The 13,748-nt window shown below is 50.6% G+C and overlaps 1 protein-coding gene across 2 annotated transcripts in view; it reads left to right on the top strand.

The window, feature by feature from the left end:
- Window positions 1–3,155: 3,155 nt before the first annotated feature.
- Window positions 3,156–13,748, top strand: part of RABGAP1L (RAB GTPase activating protein 1 like) — a 430,548-nt gene continuing 419,955 nt past the window's right edge. For both annotated transcript variants that reach the window (XM_038757620.1, XM_038757621.1), the window contains exon 1: window positions 3,156–3,243. The gene's annotated coding sequence lies outside the window, so the exon portion shown is untranslated. The remainder of the gene's footprint in view (window positions 3,244–13,748) is intronic.

Genomic DNA, 13,748 nt, shown 5'->3' on the forward strand with positions numbered 1-13,748 from the left:
CTATGCGCAGAGCACTGTACTAAGCGCTTGGGAAGTCCAAGTTGGCAACATCTAGAGACGGTCCCTACCCAACAGTGGGCTCACAGTCTAAAGAGTCAGAGGTCATGGGTTCAAATCCCGACTCCGCCGCTTGTCAGCTGTGTGACTTTGGGCCGGTCACTTCACTTCTTCGGGCCTCAGTTCCCTCGTCTGTAAAATGGGGTGACATTGGGCCACTCACTTCACTTCTTCGGGCCTCAGTTCCCTCATCTGTAAAATGGGGATGAAGACCGTGAGCCCCACGTGGGACAACCAGATCACCTTGTATCCTCCCCCAGTGCTTAGAACAGTGCTTGGCATTCATTCATTCATATTTATTGAGTGCATACTATGTGCAGAGCAGTGTACTAAGCGCTTGGGAAGTCCAAGTTGGCAACATCTAGAGACGGTCCCTACCCAACAGTGGGCTCACAGTCTAAAGAGTCAGAGGTCATGGGTTCAAATCCCGACTCCGCCGCTTGTCAGCTGTGTGACTTTGGGCCAGTCACTTCACTTCTTCGGGCCTCAGTTCCCTCGTCTGTAAAATGGGGTGACATTGGGCCACTCACTTCACTTCTTCGGGCCTCAGTTCCCTCATCTGTAAAATGGGGATGAAGACCGTGAGCCCCACGTGGGACAACCAGATCACCTTGTATCCTCCCCCAGTGCTTAGAACAGTGCTTGGCATTCATTCATTCATTCATTCGTATTTATTGAGCGCTTACTATGTGCAGAGCACTGTACTAAGCGCTTGGGAAGTCCAAGTTGGCAACATCTAGAGACAGTCCCTACCCAACAGTGGGCTCACAGTCTTGAGGCACATACTCGGCGCTTCACAACTATCAAAATTATTATTATTAATGAAAGCAAGAGCGCTTCAAATTTTCAGCTTACGGTGCTTAAATCAACAAGGGTTGGGAAGAGGACTTCGGCCTCTCCCCGGGATCGCCTCAGGAGTAAGTTTTGTCTCCATTACGTATCATCTTTTTTCCATCAAATAAGTTTGTACTAGTGGCTGCCGTCAAAGCAGTTGGGGAGGTATAGATGACTTCTATTCATTTTGTAAATGATGTGCATTTAGCTTTAATTCTATTTGTTTTGACGACTCATCTACATGTTTTGTTTGGCTGTCTGTCTCCCCCTTCTCGACTGTGAGCCCGCTGTTGGGTAGGGCCCGTCTCTAGATGGTGCCGACTTGGACTTCCCAAGCGCTTAGTCCAGTGCTCTGCGCACAGGAAGCGCTCAGTAAATACCACTGATTGAATAAATAAATGAATGAATGAACAAGGGTTGGGAAGGGGACTTCGGCCTCTCCCCGGGATCGCCTCAGGGAGGTGGCGCTACCCGCGGGACCAGGCGCGCGCTCTCTCGCGCGCGCACCCTCCCTCGCCCGCGGGGGCGCCTCAGCGCGCGCGCACGCGCACCCTCCCTCGCCCGCGCGGGCGCCCCAACGGGCACGCACAGCACCCTCCCTCGCCCGCGCGGGCGCCCCAAAGCGCACGCACGCGCACCCTCCCTGGCCCGCGCTGGCGCCCTAACGGGCACGCACGCGCACCGCCCCTCGCCCGCGCGGGTGCCTCAACGCGCGCGCACGGGCAACTTCCCTCGCCCGTGCGGGCGCCTCAACGCGCACGCGCTTGCGCCCTCCCTGCCCGCGCGGGCGCCCCAACGGGCACGCACAGCACCCTCCCTCGCCCGCGCGGGCGCCCCAAAGCGCACGCACGCGCACCCTCCCAGGCCTGCGCTGGCGCCCCAACGGGCACGCACGCGCACCGTCCCTCGCCCGCGCGGGCGCCTCAACGCGCGCCTCAACGCGCGCGCACGCGCACCTTCCCTCGCCCGTGCGGGCGCCTCAACGCGCACGCGCTTGCGCCCTCCCTGCCCGCGTGGGCGCCCCAAAGCGCACGCATGCGCGCCCTCCCTCGCCCCCGCGGGCGCCCCAACGCGCACGCACGCGCACCGTCCCTCGCCCGCGCGGGTGCCTCAACGCGCGCGCACGGGCACCGTCCCTCGCCCTCCCTCGCCCCCGCGGGCGCCCCAAAGCGCACGCGCTTGCGCCCTCCCTGCCCGCGCGGGCGCCTCAACGCGCGCCCACGCGCACCATCCCTCGCCCGTGCGGGCGCCTCAACGCGCACGCGCTTGCGCCCTCCCTGCCCGCGCGGGCGCCTCAACGCGCGCGCACGCGCACCCTCCCTCGCCCGCGCGGGCGCCCCAACGGGCACGCACGCGCACCCTCCCTCGCCCCCGCGGGCGCCTCAACGCGCGCGCACGCGCACCCTCCCTCGCCCGCGCGGGGGCCCCAACGCGCACGCACGCGCGCCCTCCCTCGCCCGCGCGCCTCAAAGCGCACGCACGCGCGCCCTCCCTCGCCCCCGCGGGCGCCCCAAAGCGCACGCACGCGCACCCTCCCTGGCCTGCGCTGGCGCCCCAACGGGCACGCACGCGCACCGTCCCTCGCCCGCGCGGGCGCCTCAACGCGCGCGCACGCGCACCTTCCCTCGCCCGTGCGGGCGCCTCAACGCGCGCGCACGCGCACCCTCCCTGGCCCGCGCGGGCGCCCCAAAGCGCACGCACGCGCACCCTCCCTGGCCCGCGCGGGCGCCCCAACGGGCACGCACGCGCACCCTCCCTCGCCCGCGCGGGCGCCCCAAAGCACACGCAGGCGCACCGTCCCTCGCCCGCGCGGGCGCCTCAACGCTCGCGCACGCGCACCGTCCCGCGCCTGCGCGGGCGCCTCAACGCGCACGCGCTTGCGCCCTCCCTCGCCCGCGCGGGCGTCTCAGCGCGCGCGCACTCGCAGCCTCCCTCGCCCGCGCCTCAACGCGCTCGCGCGGGCTCCCTCCCTCGCCCGCGCGGGCGCCTCAAAGCGCACGCGCACCCTCCTTCGCCCGCCCGGGCGCCTCAGACCCTCCCCGCTGTCCCCCTCGGCTCCGCGGCTCGGCCCCGCGTCGGGAGCGCGCACGCACGCACGCACACCCTCCCCGCTCTCCCCCGCCCCGGCTCTGCGGCTCGGCCCCGCGTCGGGAGCGCGCACGCCCCTCAGCGGGCACGCCCCCCGCCCTTCTCTCCGCCCTTCTCTCCGCCCCCTCCGCTCTTCCTGCCTCCCTCCCTCCCTCCCCCCGCCCGCAGCCCCGCTGGCGGCGGCGGCGGCGGAGTAGTGAAGGGTCCGGGGCGGAGATCGCCCCGGCGGCGAACGGCCCGGAGAGGCTCGGCCTGAGGCGACCGGTAAGGGGCGGAGGGGGAGGGGGGGGATCGGGCGCGCGCCCGCCGCTGCCTTTCGGGGTCGCTTCCTGAACGGCGCGGTTTCCTCTCGGGTCCGCCGGGCGCGGGGGCGAGCGCGCGCGCGCGCGCTCGCGGTTCCCCTCAGCCCTCCCCGGGAAGGGCCGTCCGGGCGGCTGCTCTTCACAGCCGGTTTTCATTCATTCATTCATTCATTCATTCATTCATTCATTCATTCAATCCTATCTATTGAGCGCTTACCGCGTGCAGAGCACTGTACTAAGCGCTTGGGAAGTCCAAGTCGGCAACATCTAGAGCCGGTCCCTACCCAACAGCGGGCTCACAGGCTAGAAGGGGGAGACAGAGAACAAAACCAAACATACTAACAAAATAAAATAAATGGAATAGATATGTACAAGTAGAATAGAGTGATAAATATGTACAATCAATCAATCGTATTTATTGAGCGCTTACTGTGTGCAGAGCGCTGGGCTAAGCGCTTGGGAAGTTGGCAACAGATAGAGGCGGTCCCTACCCAACAGCGGGCTCACAGTCTAGAAGGGGGAGACAGAGAACAAAACCAAACATACTAACAAAATGAAATAAATGGAATAGACATGTACAAGTAGAATAAATAGAGTAATAAATATGTACAATCAATCAATCAATCGTATTTATTGAGCGCTTACTGTGTGCAGAGCGCTGGACTAAGCGCTTGGGAAGTTGGCAACATCTAGAGACGGTCCCTACCCAACAGCGGGCTCACAGTCTAGAAGGGGGAGACAGAGAACAAAACCAAACATATTAACAAAATGAAATAAATGGAATAGACATGTACAAGTAGAATAAATAGAGTAATAAATATGTACAATCAATCAGTCGTATTTATTGAGCGCTTACTGTGTGCAGAGCGCTGGACTAAGCGCTTGGGAAGTTGGCAACACCTAGAGACGGTCCCTACCCAACAGCGGGCTCACAGTCTAGAAGGGGGAGACAGAGAACAAAACCAAACATACTAACAAAATGAAATAAATGGAATAGACATGTACAAGTAGAATAAATAGAGTAATAAATATGTACAATCAATCAATCAGTCGTATTTATTGAGCGCTGACTGTGTGCAGAGCGCTGGGCTAAGCGCTTGGGAAGTTGGCAACACCTAGAGACGGTCCCTACCCAACAGCGGGCTCACAGTCGAGAAGGGGGAGACAGGTGTCAAAATCGTCAGAACAAATAGAATTAAAGCTATTTCTTTGATGACGGTGATCAGTCAGTCAATATCAATCGTATTTATTGAGCGCTTTGTGGAGAGCACTGTACTAAGCGCTTGGGAAGTCCAAGTTGGCAACATCTAGAGACGGTCCCTACCCGACAGCGGGCTCACAGTCGAGAAGGGGGGAGGCAGAGAACAAAACCAAACATACTAACAAAATAAAGTAAATAGAATAGATATGTACAAGTAAAATAAATAAATAAATAGAGTAATAAATATGTACAAACATATATACATATATACAGGTGATGTGGGGAAGGGAAGGAGGTAAGACGGGGGCCGACAGCGGGCTCACAGTCGAGAAGGGGGAGGCAGAGAACAAAACCAAACATACTAACAAAATAAAGTAAATAGAATAGATATGTACAAGTAAAATAAATAGAGTAATATGTACAAACATATATACATATATGTACAGGTGATGTGGGGAAAGGAAGGAGGTAAGACGGGGGGATGGAGAGGGGGACAAAGGGGAGTGATGGCATTTATTAATCAATCAATCAATCGTATTTATTGAGCGCTTACTGTGTGCAGAGCACTGGACTAAGCACTTGGGAAGTCCAAGTTGGCAACATCCAGAGATGGTCCCTACCCAACAGCGGGCTCACAGTCTAGAAGGGGGAGACAGACAACAAAACAAAACAGATTAACAAAATAAAAGAAATACAATAGATAAGTACAAGTAAAATAAATAGAGTAATAAATATGTACAACCATATATACATATATACAGGTGCTGTGGGGAAGGGAATCAATCAATCAATCGTTTTGAGCGCTTACTGTGTGCAGAGCGCTGTACTAAGCGCTTGGGAAGTACAAGTTGGCAACATCTAGAGACGGTCCCTACCCAACAGTGGGCTCACAGTCTAGAAGGGGGAGACAGAGAACAAAACCAAACATACTAACAAAAGAAAATAAATGGAGTAGATATGTACAAGTAGAATAAATAAATAGAGTAATAAATATGTACAATCAATCAATCAATCGTATTTATTGAGCGCTGACTGTGTGCAGAGCGCTGGACTAAGCGCTTGGGAAGTTGGCAACATCTAGAGACGGTCCCTACCCAACAGTGGGCTCCCAGTCTAGAAGGGGGAGACAGAGAACAAAACCAAACATACTAACAAAATAAAATAAATGGAGTAGATATGTACAAGTAGAATAAATAAATAGAGTAATAAATATGTACAATCGATCAATCAATCGTATTTATTGAGCGCTTACTGTGTGCAGAGCGCTGGACTAAGCGCTTGGGAAGTTGGCAACACCTAGAGACGGTCCCTACCCAACAGCGGGCTCACAGTCGAGAAGGGGGAGACAGGTGTCAAAATCGTCAGAACAAATAGAATTAAAGCTATTTCTTTGATGACGGTGATCAGTCAGTCAATATCAATCGTATTTATTGAGCGCTTTGTGGAGAGCACTGTACTAAGCGCTTGGGAAGTCCAAGTTGGCAACATCTAGAGACGGTCCCTACCCGACAGCGGGCTCACAGTCGAGAAGGGGGAGGCAGAGAACAAAACCAAACATACTAACAAAATAAAGTAAATAGAATAGATAGGTATAGGTAAAATAAATAAATAGAGTAATAAATGTGTACAAACATATATACATATATATGCAGGTGATGTGGGGAAGGGAAGGAGGTAAGATGGGGGGATGGAGAGGGGGACGAAGGGGAGTGATGGCATTTATTAATCAATCGTATTTATTGAGCGCTTACTGTGTGCAGAGCACTGGACTAAGCGCTTGGGAAGTCCAAGTTGGCAACATCCAGAGACGGTCCCTACCCAACAGCGGGCTCATGGTCTAGAAGGGGGAGACAGAGAACAAAACCAAACATATTATACAAAATAAAATAAATACAATAGATAAGTACAAGTAAAATAAATAGAGTAATAAATATGTACAACCATATATACACATATACAGGTGCTGTGGGGAAGGGAAGGAGGTGAGGCGGGGGGGATGGAGAGGGGGACGAGGGGGAGTGATGGCATTTGTTAAGCTCTTACTATGTGCAAAGCACTGTTCGAAGCGCCGGTGAGGTTACAAGTTTACAAGCCCACAGGAGGCTCACAGTCTTCATCCCCATTTTACAGGTGAGGGAACTGAGACCGAGAGAAGTGAAGTGACTTGCCAAATAATAATAATGATGATGGCAATAATTAAGCGCTTACTATGTGCAAAGCACTGTTCTAACCACTGAGGAGGTTACAAGCCCAAAGGGGGCTCCCAGTCTTCATCCCCATTTTACAGGTGGGGGAACTGAGGCCCAGAGAAGTGAAGTGACTTGCCCAAATAATAATAATGATGGATTTATTAAGCGCTTACTATGTGCAAAGCACTGTTCTAAGTGCTGGGGAGGTAACAAGCCCACAGGGGGCTCCCAGTCTTCATCCCCATTTTACAGGTGAGGGAACTGAGGCCCAGAGAAGTGAAGTGACTTGCCCAAATAATAATAGTGATAATGATAGCATTTATTAAGCACTTACTATGTGCAAAGCACTGTTCTAAGCGCTGGGGAGGTTACAAGCCCACAGGGGGCTCCCAGTCTTCATCCCCATTTTACAGGTGGGGGAACTGAGGCCCAGAGAAGTGAAGTGACTTGCCCAAATAATAATAATGATGGATTTATTAAGCGCTTACTATGTGCAAAGCACTGTTCTAAGTGCTGGGGAGGTAACAAGCCCACAGGAGGCTCCCAGTCTTCATCCCCATTTTACAGGTGAGGGAACTGAGGCCCAGAGAAGTGAAGTGACTTGCCCAAATAATAATAGTGATAATGATAGCATTTATTAAGCGCTTACTATGTGCAAAGCACTGTTCTAAGCGCTGGGGAGGTTACAAGCCCACAGGGGGCTCACAGTCTTCATCCCCATTTTACAGGTGAGGGAACTGAGGCCCAGAGAAGTGAAGTGACTTGCCCAAATAATAATAATGATAATGATGGCATTTATTAAGCGCTTACTATGTGCAAAGCAAAACACCGCCCCTCCCGTAGGCGGGCCGCCGGCATCCCCCGGGGCCCGGCCGACGAGCGGGAGGCACCCTCCTCTCCTCCAGTCATCCATTCATTCATTCATTCATTCATTCATTCAATCGTATTTATTGAGCGCTTCCTGTGTGCAGAGCACTGTACTAAGCGCTTGGAAAGTACAGTTCGGCCACAGATAGAGACGGTCCCTACCCACCAACGGGCTCACAGTCGTCATCATCATCATCATCAATCGCATTTATTGAGCGCTTACTATGTGCAGAGCACTGTACTAAGCGCTTGGGAAGTACAAATTGGCAACAAATAGAGACAGTCCCTACCCGACAGTGGGCTCACAGTCTAAAACGGGGAGACAGAGAACAAAACCAAACATACTAACAAAATAAAATAAATAGAATAGATATGTACAAATAAAATAAATAAATAAATAGAGTAAAAAATATGTACAAACATATATACATATATGCAGGTGCTGTGGGGAAGGGAAGGAGGTAAGATGGGAGGTAAGTCTCCATCCTCCGCCGCCCCACAACACGGGCAAAGTTTCCGGAGCGGCCCTGGCTTCCCCGCGATGCAGGGCAGGGCATCATCAATCGTATTTATTGAGCGCTTACTGTGTGCAGAGCACTGTACTAAGCGCTTGGGAAGTACAAGTTGGCAACATATAGAGACAGTCCCTACCCAACAGTGGGCTCACAGTCTAAAAGGGCAGTGTTGCTGGTGTGTGTGTGTGTGTGTGTGTGTGTGTGTGTGTGTGTAGGGGTGCGTGTTTTTTTTTTGGGGGGGGCGGCCAACGTGAGAGTGAAGGAGACGCCTTTTTCCGACATCCCTACCGCCTGCCCTCTTAAGAATGATCTAAGGACTGTTCTTAGGTACGTGGGTTTTACAGTGCAGGCATCAGCAGCGGATTTTGAAATTTATTGTTGTTTTGGATTTCACCGTTATTATGCCCCATGTGTGTTAACCCTCATTTAGAGTGCGAGCCCGTTGTTGGGTAGGGATTGTCTCTGTTGTTGCCCAATTGTACTTTCCGAGCGCTTAGTACAGTCCTGCTCACACAGCGCCTACTCAATGCGATTCAGTGAATTCATTCATTCAGTCATATTTATTGAACAGTGCTTTGCACATAGTAAGCGCTTAATAAATGCCATCACTTCCCCTCGTCCCACTCTCCGTCATCATCAATCGTATTTATTGAGCGCTTACTGTGTGCAGAGCACTGTACTAAGCGCTTGGGAAGTACAAGTTGGCAACATATAGAGACAGTCCCTACCCAGCAGTGGGCTCACAGTCTAAAGTCCATCCCCCCGTCTTACCTCCTTCCCTTCCCCACAGCACCCGTATATATGTATATATGTTTGTACATATTTATTACTCTATTTATTTATTTTACTTGTACTTATCTATTGTATTTATTTTATTTTGTTAATATGTATGTACAGTGTGCAGAGCACTGTACTAAGCGCTTGGGAAGTCTAAGTTGGCAACATATGGAGACGGTCGCTACCCAACAGCGGGCTCATAGTCTAGAAGGGAATGAATTTCGAGCCCTGCCTACCTTATAGTCACCCCCAGAGTTAAGCGCCCCAAACAGCCACCTGCAAGGGAAGTACCCCTCTTTCAGTTTTTGCAGATCCAGTGGTTAGTTTCTCGGCAGATGCCATCGTCAGGGCTCTTCAGCCTGCCTGACGGACCGCAACCTTGATTGCATAAGTACTGTTTATCATCAAGGTCCATGGATGGAAGTGCAGTATGCTTTAGAGATCCTTCCGTTGAACCTAATTGAATGATTTAGTGTCATTTCTGCAGCTTCACCGGGGTAGGGATCAGTTACGACGTTTGAGTTTGCGAAAATGCCGTCTTTAAAACTTCCCAACTTCCCGCGCGCGTTTGTCTGACTTCTAATCTTGAGTAGAGTGCAGTATAGATAGTATTGATGCAAAGTTTGATTGCGGTCAAATGGAAAATTTTGGAACACAAGATGAAGCACTAGAAAATTGGCTTGTAATTGTATTATACCGAAGAGAGGCTGAGTCAATCTGACGGTAAGACCGGACTGCCCGATGAGCCAAGGCGAGCCCATCGAGCTTTATGCATTATCGTATTTAAGAGCCGTGGGCACATGCTGGCAAGGCAAGCTTGACCCAATCCCTGTATTCTGGGATATTGCGGTAGAGGTTATCAGGGTCCCAAATGTGGCAGGGCAGATTTTATGATGAAATATTAATCGTGTATTTAGATAACTGATTTCAACCACAAGGATGTTTTGCTGATAAACTTGTACTCAAGCAACTGGATGGAGTTCCTGACCAATCGGTGGTATTTATTGGCCACTTACCCTGTGCAGAGTACTGTACTACTCTGTTGGGCAGCGATCGTCTCTGTTGCTGAATTGTACCTTCCAAGCGCTTAGTACTGTGTGCAGAGCACTGTAAGTGCTCAATAAATACAATTGAATGAATGAATTAGCAGACATGTTCCCTGCCCGTAGTGGAGGCAGTGTGGCTTAGTAGTTAGAGCATGGGCCTGCGGGGCAGAAGGACCTGGGTTCCAGTCTCAGCTCTGCCACTCTTCTGTGTGACCTTGGCCATGTCACTTCACTTCTCTGTGCCTCAGTTACCTCATCTGTAAAATGGGGGTTAAGACAGAGAGCCCCATGGGGGGCAGGCACTGTGTCTAACCTGATTATCTTGTATTTACCCCAGCACTTAGAACAGTGCTTGGCACAATAGTAAGCACTTAACAAATACCATTAAAAAATGATCTTACAGTCTAGAGGACTGTAGCAAACATCTGACTTATTTCTCAGGAGGGTCAGGAAAGCGTTGGTGTGAAAGAGCCTGGCTGGGGGAAAGGAACGAGAGGTCTTTCTCCAGCCCTTCTGCTTGTCCTCACCCAAGCTCCCCTGGGTTCCTTTCTCCAGTCACCTCCCCTGCTGTTTCTGTTTTGATTTTCCTCTTCCCCTCATTGCTTTCCTACCTGTCATCCCCAGTTATATGATGAGACTCTTAGATTGTGCAGTTTGTAGGGGTGTGGCGCTCACATCTCCCCAGAATTATGATATTGCAGATACAGAAAGCACGATGGCAGACTGGTTTGGACTATAAGGCACGTGGGTATAAGTGAAGTGGTTTAACAATGAATTGGAGGACAGAGTTGCTTAAAATCTTGGCTTTATAATGGCCGTGGCAGAAAGTTTCAACTGCCACCTATGAGAATGTCCTTTGTGTGTTTGTCCCGTTGATGATCCAGATCCAGTCCAGCTCTCTTTCCTTCCTTGGTTGCATGAATAGCAGTCTTTTCTAAGGCTCTGCATATTAATCAGAGGATTTTTTTTCACATCACTCTTTTATTCGTGTCAGTAGGTCACTTCAATTAAAGTCCTTAAGCTTAAAATTTTAAGAGCTTTTGCTTTCAAGGATCTTCTGTTTCCCTTAACCCAATATTAATGATAAAAGTTACCTACTTTTAATACATCCCAATATTCAGACAACTTTTAGAGTCAGTATAAAATACCCGCACTCAAAGGAGGGTTGGAAAAGACCAAAGTGATACCGTTCTCTGGAGGATTTAAAGTCACACCTCCTCCAAGAGGCCTTCCCCGACTAAGCCGAGCTGCCCCGCCAAAACCCTCCCTTCTGGTCGCCTATGCACTTGGGTCTGTTCCCCTTAACCATTCCCCCAGCCCTTCAGTGCTTACGTCCATTTCTGTCTGTATTTTATTTTGATGTCTGTCTCCCGTTCTAGTCTGTAACCCTTTGTGGTCAGTGATTGTCAATATGTACTGTTTTGTATTGTACTCTCCCAAACACATAGTACAGTGCTCAGCATACATTAAGCCCTCAATAAATACTACTGCTTGATTGATTAAATTGAGTAACAAGTTTTGGACCTAGCCATAGAAAAAACATTTACTTCCAATGTAATTGTTATGGGCCTTACCCTGTCTTACCTCCTTCCCTTCCCCACAGCACCTGTATATATGTTTGTACATATTTATTACTCTATTTTACTTGTACATATCTATTCTATTTATTTTATTTTGTTAGTATGTTTGGTTTTGTTCTCTGTCTCCCCCTTTTAGACTGTGAGCCCACTGTTGGGTAGGGACTGTCTCTATATGTTGCCATCTTGTACTTCCCAAGCGCTTAGTACAGTGCTCTGCACACAGTAAGCACTCAATAAATACGATTGATTGATTGATTTGGTGGAGTGCTTTATTCCCAGAGCTGCCAAAGACCTCATGTAGACACCCCTGCCTGTAGGCACTTTGCTTACGGAATACAGGGATGGTTGGGCGAAGGAACATTTGAGAGATTGAAGCAGATATGATGTAGCCTCGGAAATACCTTTATTTTATGGAATTTGTTAAGCACTTAGTGGGTGCCAGGAGCTGTATTAAGCCCTGGGGTAGACTGTAAGCTCATCTCTAGACTGTACGCTCGTTGTGGGCAGGGAACGTGTCCACTAATTCTGTTGCATTGTGCTCTTCCAAGCACTTAGGACGGTGCTCTGCACGTAGCTAGTGCTCAATAGATACCATTGATTGGGGTAGTTGCAAACTTATCAAATTGGGCACGGCGCATGTCCCACCCGAGGCTCACCATCTTAATAACTGAGGCACAGAGAAGTGAAGTAGCATGCCCAAGGTCACACAGCAGACAAGTGGCGTGGGCAGGATTGGAACCCAGGTCCTTCCGACACTCAGGTCCGTGCTCTTTTCACTAGACCACACTGCTTCTCACAAGTTACGTGCCTACGGCCGACAAGTCATAATGGTTTGCAACACAGTGTACAATTTGTGCATTATTCATTGGGCAGCCTCAAGGTTTGGCTTGGGCACGGTGGTGAGGTGATTACCAGCAGAATAAGCTTGTTCAAGGTGGTGGCACTCGGGGCAGTTCAGGGATTCCTTATGCCCGTGTCTTCTATGGATAATGCCTAGAAGGAACAGGAGAGGCAGTTATTGGTTCAGACTCATCCTATGAGTTGCAGTAAAACTTCTTTGTGGCCCTTGCTACAGGATTTTTACTGGATAAGAATGAATGTTTATTTTTACAATGTATATGGAGGAGCGTTAGCTAGGAAATTATGGATCTGGGGCCCCCAGCTAAGCCTTGTAAAGTTAATGATGTACTTCAGGACCACGTTCTCGAGGAGGAGGATGTTATAATGAAGTTGCTTTTTACTATTCCCATTTCCAAAGTATTTTGTTTTATTTTTTTTAGCAGGGAGTGAACCTCGTTGATACTAATGAAGTGTATTTTATGGGACAGAACAGAACCGGTATCTCAACACTTTGCTTTCCACAGTTCATCACTTTTCTTGATGCCTTCTTTTTGGGTTTAGTAGTAATAGTAATGGCTTTTATTAAGCATGTCCTAACCATTTGAGAGAAATACAAGGACACTGATTCAGACAGGGTCCCTGGCCCCTATTAAAAGATGGAAGGTGGGAAGGGCTGATACACAAGGTAAATTCAATGACGAGGACAGCAATTAAGAAAAGCAGTGAGGCTAGCAGTATAGTCCTGCTGCAAGGGAATGGTAGTTGGGTTCTCCTCTGCCCTGGGCAGGGCAGTCTTCTTCCCAAATTGCCATAACTTTGGAGAAGCCGCATCACCTAGTGGAAAGAGCACGGGCTCCGCCACTTATCTGCCTTATGACCTTGGTCAAGTCACTTCCCTTCTCTGTTCCTCAGTTCCCTCATCTGTAAAATGGGGATGAAGACTGGGAGGCCTACGTGGAGCAGGGACCGTGTCCGACCCGATTATCTTGTATCTGTCCCAGTGTTTAGGACAGTACCTGGCACAAAGTAAGCACTTTTCATTCATTCGTTCAGTCGTGTTTATTGAGCGCGTGCTGTGTGCACAGCACCGTACTAAGCGCTTGGGAAGTACAAGTTGGCAAGCACTTAAACAAATGCTATCATTATTATTATTATAATAACTTTTCTACCATTCTGACTTGTCAGGAGGGCTGTTCTCCTCCATTACCCTTGGAGTGGTGCTGGGATAATAATAATAATAGTGATGATGGTATTTGTTAATAACAATGATGGTGGGCGGGGTGGACCTCAGACCTGCCCTGAATCCAGGCTGCTGTAGGAGGGGATCGGGCTGCTCTGCGGGGGAGCAGGGTGGTGAGGTGGTAGAGGAGGAGTGTTGTCCTGGGCCCCGGACCTCCCCCCCAAGCAGCCCTGCCCTAGCGGGAAGCCCTGCATTAACGGGCAGGGGCCGGG

The sequence above is a fragment of the Tachyglossus aculeatus genome, chromosome 16, assembly GCF_015852505.1.
Source record: "Tachyglossus aculeatus isolate mTacAcu1 chromosome 16, mTacAcu1.pri, whole genome shotgun sequence".
Taxonomy (NCBI): domain Eukaryota; kingdom Metazoa; phylum Chordata; class Mammalia; order Monotremata; family Tachyglossidae; genus Tachyglossus; species Tachyglossus aculeatus.